Here is a 13,870-nt window from a genome sequence, read left to right as displayed (position 1 = left end):
AGATTTTCATAAATGCATAGAAATCTGCTCTCTACTACTTACGATAAGAATGAAACGTTTTATAACACATACTGTATCATTACAGTATGTATCTCTATCAATTATAGAGATACCGAGAATGTTCAAAATTAGTCAATTATTATATTATAGAAAAAATAGTCAAAATTAGTTTTTCAGTGTCATTTCTTCTGGCGATTCTCACAGACTATTAATACTGTGAAATTATTTTTTTTTTAAATAGTGGAGAAAATGACCGATTACATAATGCTTATTTACCTCGAAGGCTTGCTTCATCACGTATCGATTTGTCGTTTTCTACAACATCGACAGTACCTGTTATTAAGAAACATAAAATAGTACTGGGGTTATTCTTGCAGCAATTTAGCTTGTAAGTATTTACAAGGAAGTGTCAAAAGCAATAACTTCCTCGTTCGCCGATGAGCCGTGAAATCACGTAGCCTATAGTCGCAGTGATTTATTTAGTAATAAAATGTTCTTTGTACCTCGCGCCAAAAGCTTAAGAGATCAATCGATCAAGGATGAATATCTATGTTAATAGTTAACTAATAGTTAGCTATAAACATAACTTCCTATGTTCGACATATTTATTAATATATCTGTGTTTAATTTTATTGGCTAATCATTCTAATCAACCATTTGTACATATGTACTTTAACGATTATACATAGAATAATAAATCTACATTATGTACATGTATAATGTGCCATCATTCGCAGATATAAAATATTTGTACCTCTGAGAAATGATATGTGTTAAAGCAGTAAATAAAAAATTGTTCTAAATATTCTTCTTTAGAATTATTCTCCTAAAGAATGACAGAATATATTAACTATGTGACTGGAAATGTGTTATTTCGTTTAAATGATAATTCACTAAATTATATATTAGATACGCTACTCTAGGATTTTTAATCAAGAGAATTGCACTCTAATATTATATCCTTGTATCAATCCATAAAATATCAGGAATCAGTTTTCTCAAGTTTAACACGCAATAGAAATAATAATTTAAAAGCAATGAAAATCGATAAAAAATAATTAGAATGTCTGCAGAAAGAAAAACCTCAAATTGCAATATTCTAATAACCAATAACATCTTTTCAGAAACCCCTTATGGTCAATTTTACTTTCTATACGATAAATAACATTCATAATTTCTGAACCAATAACTTCACCATTAAAGCAAGTAACTTAATCTATACCGCGATTGAATTTTAAAAAAAAGCCATGTAACCTTCTTTTTACAATTCCAGTAATACCAGATCCCAATAATTTCAATTTAAATCGAGTGAAACGTAAAAGAGCAAAAACCACAAAGTTTCCCCTGACACGCGTGTCAGTGGAACATTTCGCGCTATGCACGACTTCCTTTCAGGGTGATTTGAATGCACGACGTGGCTAATAAGAGGGAACTCTTCCTCGATCCCAGCTCGATCGCTCTTCGTGGATCGGAAGTCGCGCGGGTGGCTTTAAATACGAGATCGGGCACGGAGATCGACGGATCGCGAGGCAGACGATCTGGGAAGCGGAGATCAAGCCTCGACTTTCGTTCCGCGGCCGAACAGCTGCTTTATGTAACAGGTTCCGTGCCGAAACTCTCGTTACCGGATACCGATTCTCACGTGCACTTTTACGCCATCATTTCCGCTTCCTCGTCTCATCCATTACGACTGCGTTCGACTTAAGATCGCGGTTACTTTCGCAAATTCTGTCGTTCACTGGGACGGAAACGTGTGTCCTCTTCTGGTCGAATAATAGCCAATTATTGTTTATTAAATACTGAAACCTATTGTAGATCTACCTTCGGGTTATTGGATATGAGAAAAAGTTTTAAATAACCACGCTAACTCTTTCATAGAGAAATGACAGTAATTGAACTAGTGGTTTAACATAGTAAAATAGAAATTATGTGAAGCTTTGTGCTGGAGATGATGTTTTAATCAGTGCTACTGTGTTACTGAGATTGGCTTAGTCTTGAGATTTTCATTTTAAGTGTAATGAAAAATTTGTTTTGAAGCTTGAGCAATTCTTTTCAATAATGTATTTATTGAATATATTTATTATTATATAAGCATCAGCTGTGATATTGAGAAACTTTTTCAAAGGGGGAGACAGTCTAATGAGAAAGTTCTTTTCTATAGAGAAAAGAAATGTTATGTAATAGTGTAAGGAATATGTATGTAAATAAACACTTTTTTAAGTTTTTTAACTTTCACTGAATCTGTTTTTCAAATTTGTGTGTGTGAAGAATTGTCTATTCCTGATCTAATTGGTTAGAGTATCAATGCCAGACGGTATAATATCGCGATAATAATAACACGATTCAAGGCAGGCGGATTTCGCTATCTCCTTGATCGTGAAATCGTGTCTACTTCCTTTATTCGTGAATCCTTTAGCTGCCATGCAATTTCGCAGTCCATAAATCTCGGTGCAGTTAGTCTTTGTTACAAAGAAGCTACTTCCAGAAACTACAAGAGGAAGCCATTAAGACTGTTTGGCAAGATCTTTCTTATTTTAGATTTCTACTGTAAACCACAGCAACTTAAGTCTGCAATAAACGTAGGTTTTTTTATTAGTCAACTGGAGGTAATGATTATCTTTAACTGCGGCTTCGATTATTTCGAAGCAAATCAATAGTTAATGACACAAGTAACTTTATTTAAGTAGTTGTATTAAGCAATATTTAAATATGGTTTAGAAATTTTGTCTAATTTCCTATTGAACTGAAACCTGTATAATTAATACAAAAAAGTATACCAAAAATATGAAGGGAATATACATATTTAGTTAGTACCATTGTACAAATACTACTACACAAAAAGTAGTTTCCAAAGATTCAGCAAGTGAAGTGATTTTTCGAAAATGGAATCAAAGACTAAAAGCCCAATACCAAATATTTAAATAATAATCGAATATTGCGAAATTTTAGCTTACTGTATATGTTCCAAAGTAGAATTCTGAACCTGCAGTACAAGTTATATTTTCATAAAATAAAGAGTGATGAATTCCTTCAAATTTCTTTCATCTACCCATAGAGAACCATTTTAAATTTATTTGCTCTCCTTGAAAGTACTGATTCAATTGTTTCTCGAAGTTGCTTCCGCTAATGACCACTACTCTCGCAACGAAGAGGAAAAACGCAAGAAACGCGGATGAGTTTCGCGAATTCTCGGTGTACACCGTGCGAAGAAAAGTGGACAGTGAAAGTCTAGGGGCCGACAGGCGTGTTGCGTTTGCACACGGGGGCCGTGTTCATTTGTATTTTCGATTCACGTCGACGCCTGCCACGAGAATATTTTACAAGGAATATAACTAATGAAAGAAAGCGTTATTGGTTAAGGAACGAACGAAGCCACGTTCCTCTGTTAGCGCTGCATGTTAGAAAGACAAGCCAGGACTCGTATCTACACTCTCCTGGGTGCCGACTTTCTTGTCAGCGGACTACTAAGTAATTTGTGGCATCCATTGGATATATTTCAGCCGAAGAATGAAGGCGTCAGTGATAACCAGTTTCAAACGTTTGCTGGAATTTCTTATCTGTTAGGTCAATAAATTGTTTTACTAGTCTGTGTCATGTATGTCTCGAGATATCAATTTTGAAATAAGATTTACATTTATCATTTATTTTAATCGCGTACAGTTGTAATAAATTTGTCAGAAATATATTAGTAATTTAAAAAACATTTTGAAAGAAAGCGTTATTACCAGTTTCTTTGACATATATACTTCAATAATAAACACTTTGATGGGAAGTGATAAAGAATATAAATTTAGTTTACTTCCATAGCTCCAAATGAACACTTTTTGTAGAATAATTAAATAAATAACTATTGTGCCTGAAAGATACGACATATCAAGGAAATTAAATATTATTTCATATCCATTCGAATTTCCCTTTTGCGAACGCATCAACCGCAGTCAACCGAATCGAAAGTCAGCTAATGAACCAGCTTGAGATCTCTCGTCTGTTTCTTGTGACATAAAGCAAGCAGCAGGTTCTAAGCAAGCTAGCCAGCCTCTGGGTAATAGTCACATTACGCTGTAATAATTGATAATTGATCGCTCGCGCGTAATACTCGCGCGAACGATTCGAAAGCAGCACACGCTGCCTCGATGCATATAATTTTACAAAGCCTGTAACGTGGCGTGATTCTCGAGCTACTTTTCATTAGACACTATCGGAGCAATGTCAGTTACAAGCGGAAGTAAAATTAGTGAGCTCTGTTATCGGACAAATTATTTTATCAAAATATTCCTTGTGGTATCAGAGCAGAGAAATTTCTCAGAATGGTATTGCAGTCTGGCATATTTCTGTAGTGTTAAACGAGAGAAATGAATTCTGTGAAATTTTGAAGTTTCATGCGTTCCTACATCTCGATGTCATATTCTGGAATGGTATAAACTTCACTTAGCTTTCCATAGAAATAATATTGTAATATTATTACGTGAAAAATATGAATCTCTTCAAAAAGTATTATTTCAGAACAAACCTGATAGATAATATTAATCAGTGCTTATAATAGCAAACAAGGTGGAGTCAAGAAGTGCTATTCTAACTTACTAGGCGTATACAGTACTGTTCAGAGTTCAAGAGATGGTCTCTGGAAATACATAATGCAGACTCGATTGGCTGGAGCCACCCTGCGTCAACTTGGGGTAGCTTACGTCACATGTATTTTCCTTATTCACGAAGATGGTTGCTATACTAATCGGATATGTAACAAGAGTAAAGTAAGTAAACTTTGAACAGTACTACCTATACCTGTCCCATGAGAAGTCCCCTGGAAAGTGCTGTCTCTAATCCTATCCTGAAATTTGCTACCCACTCTTGAGTGAAGTGTATCTATTATTGGTGTCTCACGAGAAGTTTCCTAGAAGGCATTGTCTCTAACGTTACTCTGAAATTACTATTCACTTTTGAGTAGTGTATCTACTACTGGTATCTCATAAAAAATCCCCTGGAAAGCATTGTCTCTAAGGCTACCCTGAAATTTGCTATCCATTCTTGAGTAGAGTATATTCACTATTAGTATCTCATGAGAAGTCCCTTGGAGAGCACTGACTCTAATGCTGTCATTGGTGTCCCATGACAAATTCCCTGGAAAGGATTGTCCCTAATGCTGCTACTGATGTCCCATGACAAATTCCCTGGAAAGCATTGTCTCTAATGCTGCTACTAGTGTCTAATAGCAAGTCCCTTGGACAGCATCAGAGGCAATGCTTTCCAGGGGACGTCTTACGAGACACCAACAGCAGATACCCTCTACTCAAGATTGGATAACAAATTTCCTCGCGCTCCACTAACCCAACTTACAAAAAATCCCTCCACAAAAAAGGTCGAACATGAGCACACTCGAATCATCCCTGTCGCAAGCAGCTTGTAAACCAGACAAGAGCAATGTAAGATCCATCTGTCTTGCGTGCAGTCGGTCGGAACGTTGAAACAGAGATGTTACGTGACCAAAATTGCAACGAGACTAGGAAAACGAAGGGACGAAGGACGAAAGCTGACAGGATACACGAGGACTCTACTACACCACGCACGAGATAGCCGACAGAGGCGATGCACATAGTCACGCGTAAATTGCACGTGTGCAGCAACCTGCCGCGCAAACCGGATACAATCGAGGCTAGGAAACAGGATCAAATAGAAGAGGAACGCTGGACGACCAGCTGGTCGTTACTTCACCGCATTTCCAGACCGCTGATCCGATATACCCATACTCGACAACAGATTTTTCACGCGCGATTTAACTTTTCCGGTTAATTACATTCCGCCAGGCTGTTGCGAGCATGAAACCCGGCTGGCTCTCTGTTTCAGCTGACAGCATTGCTCTGTATTTAAGCGCACTTATTCGGATGATCCATGCTAATTTTTTAATACGCGTGGATCGTGTGAAACAGACAGTGAAATTCGACGCTTTTGTTCATTTTACGAGGTTCTGTAACGCAATTTGGATCCATTTTTAGGATTTTTTCGAGGTATTTGCGTACATGCAATATTGTCTTGATGAGAGTTGAGGATGATGGAGTGAGCTACTTGTTTTTGGGATTTGGATATTGATTATGTATCCTTCATGCAAGTTTAATTGGTGTAGCTGAAGTCGAATGGAGCTGTGTGGATATTTCTATAATTATTAATCGCATGGATTATAGTTTGTATTTTTATTAGGTTTCTGTGATTGAGGATTATAAAGAATGTGACGGTAGTTCTATGGATTTGATATTGCTAATATAAGGAAATGTGAAAAGATAAGAAATACATTCACAGGAGTGGTTTCTCTGAAGGCTTAAAGCGTTTAATCGGTTTTCTGTTTGCTGTAGTTTCACAAAAAATTAATGTGCTGTAGAAATTAAAGAATATTTCTAGTAATATTTCTATTAATTAATGATCTTTTTATATTCTGCGTTACTGTTATTTGGAATTCTGCTATATTTTTAATTTATATCCTTTGAGATAAACGACAGACTATATTAAAATATTATTTCTAATTATTTAAATAAAATACTGAAAACTTAGATTCTTGTCTCTTCAACCAGTAACCTGTGTATTTCGACACACTTGAAAGGTATTCAATTAAATTAGAATATCTATTATACTCTATTCGTTATAAATCACTATTACGCTTCGTTTATTGTTTAAGTTGTCATGTGTAAGAAAGACACCGAAATCTTTCGTTCAGCGTGATGAAACGTGTTTGAACATCCAATCAGCCTATTTGTAGGAAACTTTCTTCCTCCTTTCGCCTAACGTATCTGAAATTCGTACGTAATTCCACGTGACAAACGTTATTCTCCTATTTTTAAACGTGATGACGGTCACGTAGCGTCTGAGACGTTCGTGACCCATTACACGCTCTGCTTTTTTTTTAAACTTCTTTTGCACGATACCAAACCAGCACTTTCAAATCTTTTTAAAAGTTTTTTAGATTTATTCTAGTAAAGTTGGATTATTTTCTCGTTAACTATTCTCGTTTTAAGATTCCAAAAATTTGTAAAAGAAAAATTGATTCTTGGACCGCAGGAAAAATGTTATACACCCTTTAAGAAATAAGAGTAAGAAACTTCTGATTTTAGAAAATTATGATCCCTCAGAAATCGCAACCCTCTTATCTTAATTTTTTTAAAGGGCACAAATGGAATTCGATTAAATAGAAAATAATCCTAGAATCTAACACTCACCACACCAGTAATTAAATACAACTAAAAACGCTAATTTTAGAAATCAATTCTTAAAAATACAATAATCTCCAACATCACCACAAAACAGTCTATTTAACACACAAAACACGTCGCATAAAAAAACTCCTTCCCCAAATCATCGAACTAAACTTCACCCTGGATGCAGAGTTCCCCTCACCCCCACCAGCCACCACACCAAGCCCAAAAAGAACGAAGATCCCTCTCCAGCGCGTCACTCCCACGAGGATCCACGAATTCGGGAAAGAAGACGCTCGCGTGAGTATCGTCGAGCACCGTAACACACAGAGCGTTTACGGGTGGTAATGGCTGCGTTAGTGTAAGCACCGGCTGTTACCACATTGCTAGAGGGAAAGGGGAGGGATAGGTGTGCGTAGGTAACCACAGGAAGAGAATACTTTCACTGCCAAAGTACGGTTGGGAGCCTTTCAGAGAAGGACGAAGAAACTCAGCCAATGAGCAGACCAACAAGGACGGTGAGAGTGAAACGAGTAGGGAGTGTGGTATCGGTGCAGTACACACCGTATCGTTCTTCCGAGTGTCATTACCGATTCCCTGGCGGTCACTGAACAATCGTCTCGTTACCTGTGAACTCGGTCGACCCGCCGAAACCTCGACCCTCCGCGTGTCCACGATTAGATCGTCGCGGTCGTACCAGGAAGCGAGGGTCCCTTCGTTCCCTCGCGGCGAGAGAGTTACGCGAGCACCAACTCGAGCGAGGATTGCGGAGAAGTGATCGAACAATTCGAGGGAACGACTAGGACTCGAGACAGATCAGTGGATCCGATGGGAAATGGCCAGCAAAGGGAACTCGGTCGAAGGGATCCAAGGTGAGTGTGCCTCCTGAGGTCTAGGAATAGAAGGGATTCTCTTAGAGAAAGTTTGTCGCGCCAATTCGTCTCGGGATTAACCAATTCTGTCGGGGACAGGTGGTCTCGTGGAGCAGACGAGATTGTGTTGCAAGGTTTGACGTTGAAAGGAGTTCGAGAATTGGATGACGAGTGGTTGGATCGGAGGATCCACGTGATTCTAGTGGGAATATTGTTATACAGTCGATGGTGCAGAAAATTTGGGGTGGAATTAGTGGATCGAGTGGTTGAAAGTGAGAATATGGGGAAGTTGTGAATTTTTTGTACACAACTGTTTATGCAGTCTGTCTACTGTCAGAGTTAGAGTAATCCAAGTCTTTTTTGTTACCTTTCAGGAGAGCCGAAAAACAAATGTGATTGCCCATTACTTAACTTAATTAAATGCCTATTATTTTAATGAAGCAAAGAGAAAGCAATAAGATCCTGTAAAAAATTTAATTTTGAAAAAAATTGACTCGGGTTAGTCTGGCTTTGAGGTACAGATGTATCATCTAGTGTTACTAGGAAAGTATGATTTAATCCAAATTCAATATCCAGAGACTACACTTTACCTACAATCTAATTTTAGTATATTATACTATAATTTTTTATTCATTTATTTATTTCACGAGCCATGAAAACCCTCTGGAATACAAGAATAATGACTAAAGGAAAAGAAAGGAAGAAAAATATTGATATCATACCAATAGGGGAATCTTCTCTATTTCGAGACTATGCATCACAGTTGAGGTCCGCCGCGAATTGAATGCACGTAAAGTTTAATCGTGGTTGCTTGATGTTGGGAAGCAACTGTCGATGCGTTTAGTCGTGGTAGTTTAATATTAGGAAGCAACCACTGGTGTGGTTGGCACGTAACCACTAGGTTAAAGTGGACGAAGCTATTAAGGTCGTATGCTCTTGGCAAAGTGGTGAGGTGAAAGGTGAATGGCAGGGTGAATGTGTTGTTATGAAAGAGTATTCAAGGGATGTAGTTGCTTGTGAGAGAAGGGTGTGTTTGCATGCGACGGTTTGACCAATGTTGGATTGGAAAATTGAGTTGCACCTGGTCGTGAATTCAATGAGGAGGGTTACGTAGAACACAAGGAATGAAATATTCATGTCGACGAACGGAAGTCCAAGGTTGCGGAATAGCGAGAGTACCTTACAGTTTCTATCATTCTCATAGTGATATTATGAAACTGGACGAAGATATCAGTCTAAGTAACGAAATACGAATGTTGTGAAAATTTCTGCTTGAACACAGTTGCTTTTTAGAAGAACTTGGTATTTGTAGAATGTGAGTGAGAAAAACATGACACTGACATTCTCCACAGGTGAGCATTCCTAGTAAATAGTAACGAACGTGTATAAATTCTTTTTTCTTTTTTTTCTTCTTCAATGTAATACATTAGAAATCTTTCAAATCTCATCATAAAATACAACACTGTTTACATAATGTAAAAATTTTCTTAGTAAAAGGTTCTTAAATATATTTAAATAAATTCTTTTAAATTGAAGAATATGAAATAAATTATATTCTTTGAATTCTAGTACTAAAAGTCTAGCTAATCTAGCTTTCTGTTTGAAATGGTGGGAACCGGTTTCACAGATATTACGCAATTTATGAAATTCAGGCGAAAACATGCCATAGCCCATTTTCAACGTTATCTTTTTTTTTTGACGCATAGATATGTATGATGAATCTGTAATGGCGGATGTAATAGACTTAATATCAGAACTTATAGAATTTCCCTACTTCATTAATTAATATCTGAGTGCCTTAATAACCAGTAACGCTTGTAACTACTTATGATTATCGTTAATAACCTATATTTATGGATAACAGTATTATATTTCTGATATCAAAATCTAAAAAAGACTGCAAAGCATACAAAATTAGATACAGTTGAATCGATTTAATAACTAGCCTCCCTTTGTATACAAATAAGTCGAAAATATTACCTACGTATAGTTCTTGGATTTCAAGAAAATTCAATTATAAAATTCACCAGATGTAATTCGCTACCTGTTGAAACCTGCACTTGACCACTAAATGAATTTCACTACAAACAATTCTGCATTCTTGCTCTCCTCTTTTCCTGGCTAATCAAATCCCTTATATGATACCCAATTAACTAATGAATTAACTTTCCGCTTCCAGCACTATAATTTCTCCGACGAAATCACGCGCATAAAAATGGAATTAAAGGAGAATTTCTGTTCAACAAATTTTGAAATTGAATTTTCTCAAAAACAGAACTTTCCTTCGTGGTAGACAAAAATTTTATCTCATATTTTCCACTAGTTTTGTATCCAACAAAATTAAACTGTACCTCTTTTTATCATCTACATTCCTTCCACGAAAAGAAAAGTAATTTAGAATCGTGGAAAAACTCACGTGGGCTCGGCGGCATTGCAAACGTATACAGCGAAACTCTTACCTGAAAGAAGAAAAAACAGATTTTATACATATAGAGTTGTTAAACGGCAGCGCTTGTACGAACCGGCGATTATTATCATGGCGCGAGCACGTAAACCATTTCGAGGCTAGCGAGTTCAGGGCAAGAAGATAATTATTACAAGTGTGCGCAGAGAGCATTACACTGAAGTCGGCGTAATAGGCTAGAAAAATAGCAGACGGAACCTCTTTCCGTGGCCAAACCAACGAGTAATTTTAAAAAGAAAACTTCTGTCCGGCTTCCGCAATACTTTCTTACGTGATACGCGAATTCCTTGGTGACGGAACTGTCTCATTTTTATTGCTTCCCCGACTCTACAATTCATGGTTTAATTTGTCGTCGAATGAAACTCCATAGAAGTGAGAAAAAAGATGAAGAATAGATTTCTGGCATGTTTTCAACTGATATAAAAAAGGTGGAATCATTGTACACAATTGTCAAAATTTGTGAATAACAGAGAAATGAAATGAAAACTGTGGGATGTATAGGGGTGCACATTTATAGTAGGGCAATAGAAAGCTTAGATATCTGAATAGTGAAACATTTGTAAACTTAAGTATTGGGATATTTGAATGTTCGAGGGTTTCAAAGTTTCAAAGTCCAAGTGTTCCAGAGTTTTAATATTTAGACAGTTGAATACTCGAACACTGAACTGCTTGGAAATTTAAAATTTTGAAAATTTAAAAATTTGAACATTTGAAAATTTGAATATTTGAATATTTGAACATTTGAACATTTGAAAATTTGAACATTTAAAAATTTAAAAATTTTAAAATTTGAATATCTGAATATTTGCATACTAGAAAATATATAAATCAGAAACACGCAGTCAAGAATGCTATAAAAAACTTTCTAACACAATACAATCTTTACTTTTTTACACATAAATCTTTGAGACCCTACACAGTCGAACTGTCCACAAGTTTCTCTTTTTTCCGGCAAAGTAATCATCATTCGGCAGCGTTTTGCATGTTATGGTGCACAGCGATTCGAAACAGACTTCTTAAAACTTTCTCGGTTGAAGAGAGTTCAATTTTCCTCGATAAAAACGTATACATATAGGTATGTTGTTTCGCAAGTGCACGTTTGATGGTTACGATTGATGGCAAAGTGTAGTTTGAACGACTGTAGACAAATATTCAGGTAAATCTGCGATCTGGATGCGTGTCAAGACTTTTATTGAGCCTTGCAACATATTTAATGATACTTGCGTGAATAAACAAGTTTTGTGATAGCTTTACTCTGTATTTTATGTTCAGTTGTCACTTGATTTTATAGCAAAAATAGCTCACGCTTTTTCTACTTAATATCCACCTATTAGAACACGATCTGGTATTATTGTACAGCTTTCACAGTAAAAACCTACTCTTATGATTTATTGCAATACTTGCAGGGCAGTTGCATAAGTGATATATGCGCGCTACTTAAAAATTCAATTTATGTCATACTTTCAAATATTAGAATGCTAATCTCACGTTAACAAAATGAGCATCTATTTTTCAGGCATTTCTTCATTTTAATTACCTCGACCGACTGGTTCTGAACTGATCAATGCTGGAAGCCTGATCGCTTCAGAAGTGCTTCACGGTTCGCTGATGACTGACTAGTGCGAATCCAGAGGCTTAAGGTGCTCTAATTGCTGATTTCTAACCGACTTCCAATCAACTACCTCATTTTTCATCAGTCATGCTTTTACACCTTTCAAATCATCATGTCTCTGGGGAATTTAATTTAGGGCATTCAATTTTTCTAAATGGCATACGCACATTTTTCACAACATTTAAAATTTATCATTACTACCTTTCTTTCTTTCTGGTAAATGTGTTATATCATTTGACTTTCTTTTTTACTAGTAAGTGCAATAAAAAGAAAAAGTACTTAAAAATTGCATTACAGTATTCAGTTACAGGGAAGTGAGAGTTGTATTCAATTCTTCAGTTTTAACTTTGCAAAGGTGGACAGAGAATGAATTGCCTTTTACAGACAATTTAACAGTGTCTTTTATAAAATGAATTTTCATCAAAACATTATTCAAGACTAGAATTAAAATTCGAACCAAATTGACTCAAACAGTGAAGAAGGGATAAAGAGATTCTATTTTTTCATTCCTTCAATCCATATAGATTATAAATTCCGTGACTAGAAACAATACATTTTGAACGAACTAAATATACACACTGTGAACTTCGAGTAAGCTGACACAAATGTTTCGTTACATAGAAACTAATCATTAATCTCCTTGGACACCATTTGAAGTATCCACTGTTTCAAATCAAGTGAACAAAACTCAAGCTGGCCTGGATTTAAGTAACGCTCCTTTAATCCGGCCAAAGCTCTCAAGTTACTTGAATTCAAGTTACCTGGCTAATCCGATCGAGGCATTAATCTCATTTTCACGGTCAGGAAGAATCGCACGGCGTAGACAGGCCTTGTAACGAAGCCAGGAGATCGGGCGGAGAAAGAGGCTACGTAACGTAACCACGAGAGGCTCGTAGAAGGAAACGAGCGTGGCAGAGGTTTGCATCGGTGAAACACTTTCTCCTTTCCCCGTTATGAGATCACCATCTCGGTTTTCCATCGACAACGACATAACTCGGACAATTTGTTAGCCAGCCCGCGCGGGAGTTAAGTGAACGTCGTGACCCATGGCCTCGGTTATATTAAATCCGCTGGAAACTTCGAGCGTTTCTAAGCGGGGCTGATTGAAACGTCTAGAGATAGTGCTCCAAGATTTCCTGCTCGTTTCCCTTTCGCGCCTTTCGACAGGATTTACATTGTAAGCCACGCGATCTACTCACGCTGATTGCCAACAACCTGGCGGTTCACTTCGCGAGAACGCTCGTGAAGACACGAACCGTTTGCTCGACGATAGGTATTTTGTTCGAGGAATCGATTGTTCGCGATTTCGGTCTGATTAGTCTGTCGATTGTGAAGCGGGAGATAATGATTTCTCGCCTGATTGGACTTGAGGATAGTCTTGCGCGTGGAGTCAAATTAACTGTGTGGGTGTGCGAGTATTATGCACTACTGGCCTAGCTCTTGAAAGCATTTTATGAGTTGAGGAAAAGAAAGGTTATCCTGCTGAATGTATAATTTAAGGAACAATGAGCAATTGTATGAAGTTCTTTCTCAGTGTATTAAAACAGAGAATAGTTTAAATTTTATTGAAAGTATTAACTTCAGGTTGAAAATACTTTGTTATATAGTACATATGATTTTAATGAGAATTAGTAAGTGATTCGAAATTTTTGGCCTGAAGTGTAAGTGCGTAAGAATTATTGGAAGCTAATGATTTTTTATTTTGTTGTGTTGAAGAGAATCCAAGATTTGATGAACAGACAAA

At 36.7% G+C, this 13,870-nt stretch overlaps 1 protein-coding gene across 1 annotated transcript in view; it reads right to left on the bottom strand.

The window, feature by feature from the left end:
* The window catches only part of Flo2 (flotillin-2), a 121,383-nt gene that overhangs the window by 90,952 nt on the left and 16,561 nt on the right, over window positions 1–13,870 (bottom strand). The gene's annotated exons all lie outside the window — the stretch shown is intronic.

This window comes from Calliopsis andreniformis, chromosome 3 (genome assembly GCF_051401765.1).
Source record: "Calliopsis andreniformis isolate RMS-2024a chromosome 3, iyCalAndr_principal, whole genome shotgun sequence".
NCBI classification, from domain to species: Eukaryota; Metazoa; Arthropoda; class Insecta; order Hymenoptera; family Andrenidae; genus Calliopsis; species Calliopsis andreniformis.
Note: the sequence above shows the minus strand (reverse complement) of the source record. Positions and strands in the feature narration are given on the sequence as shown.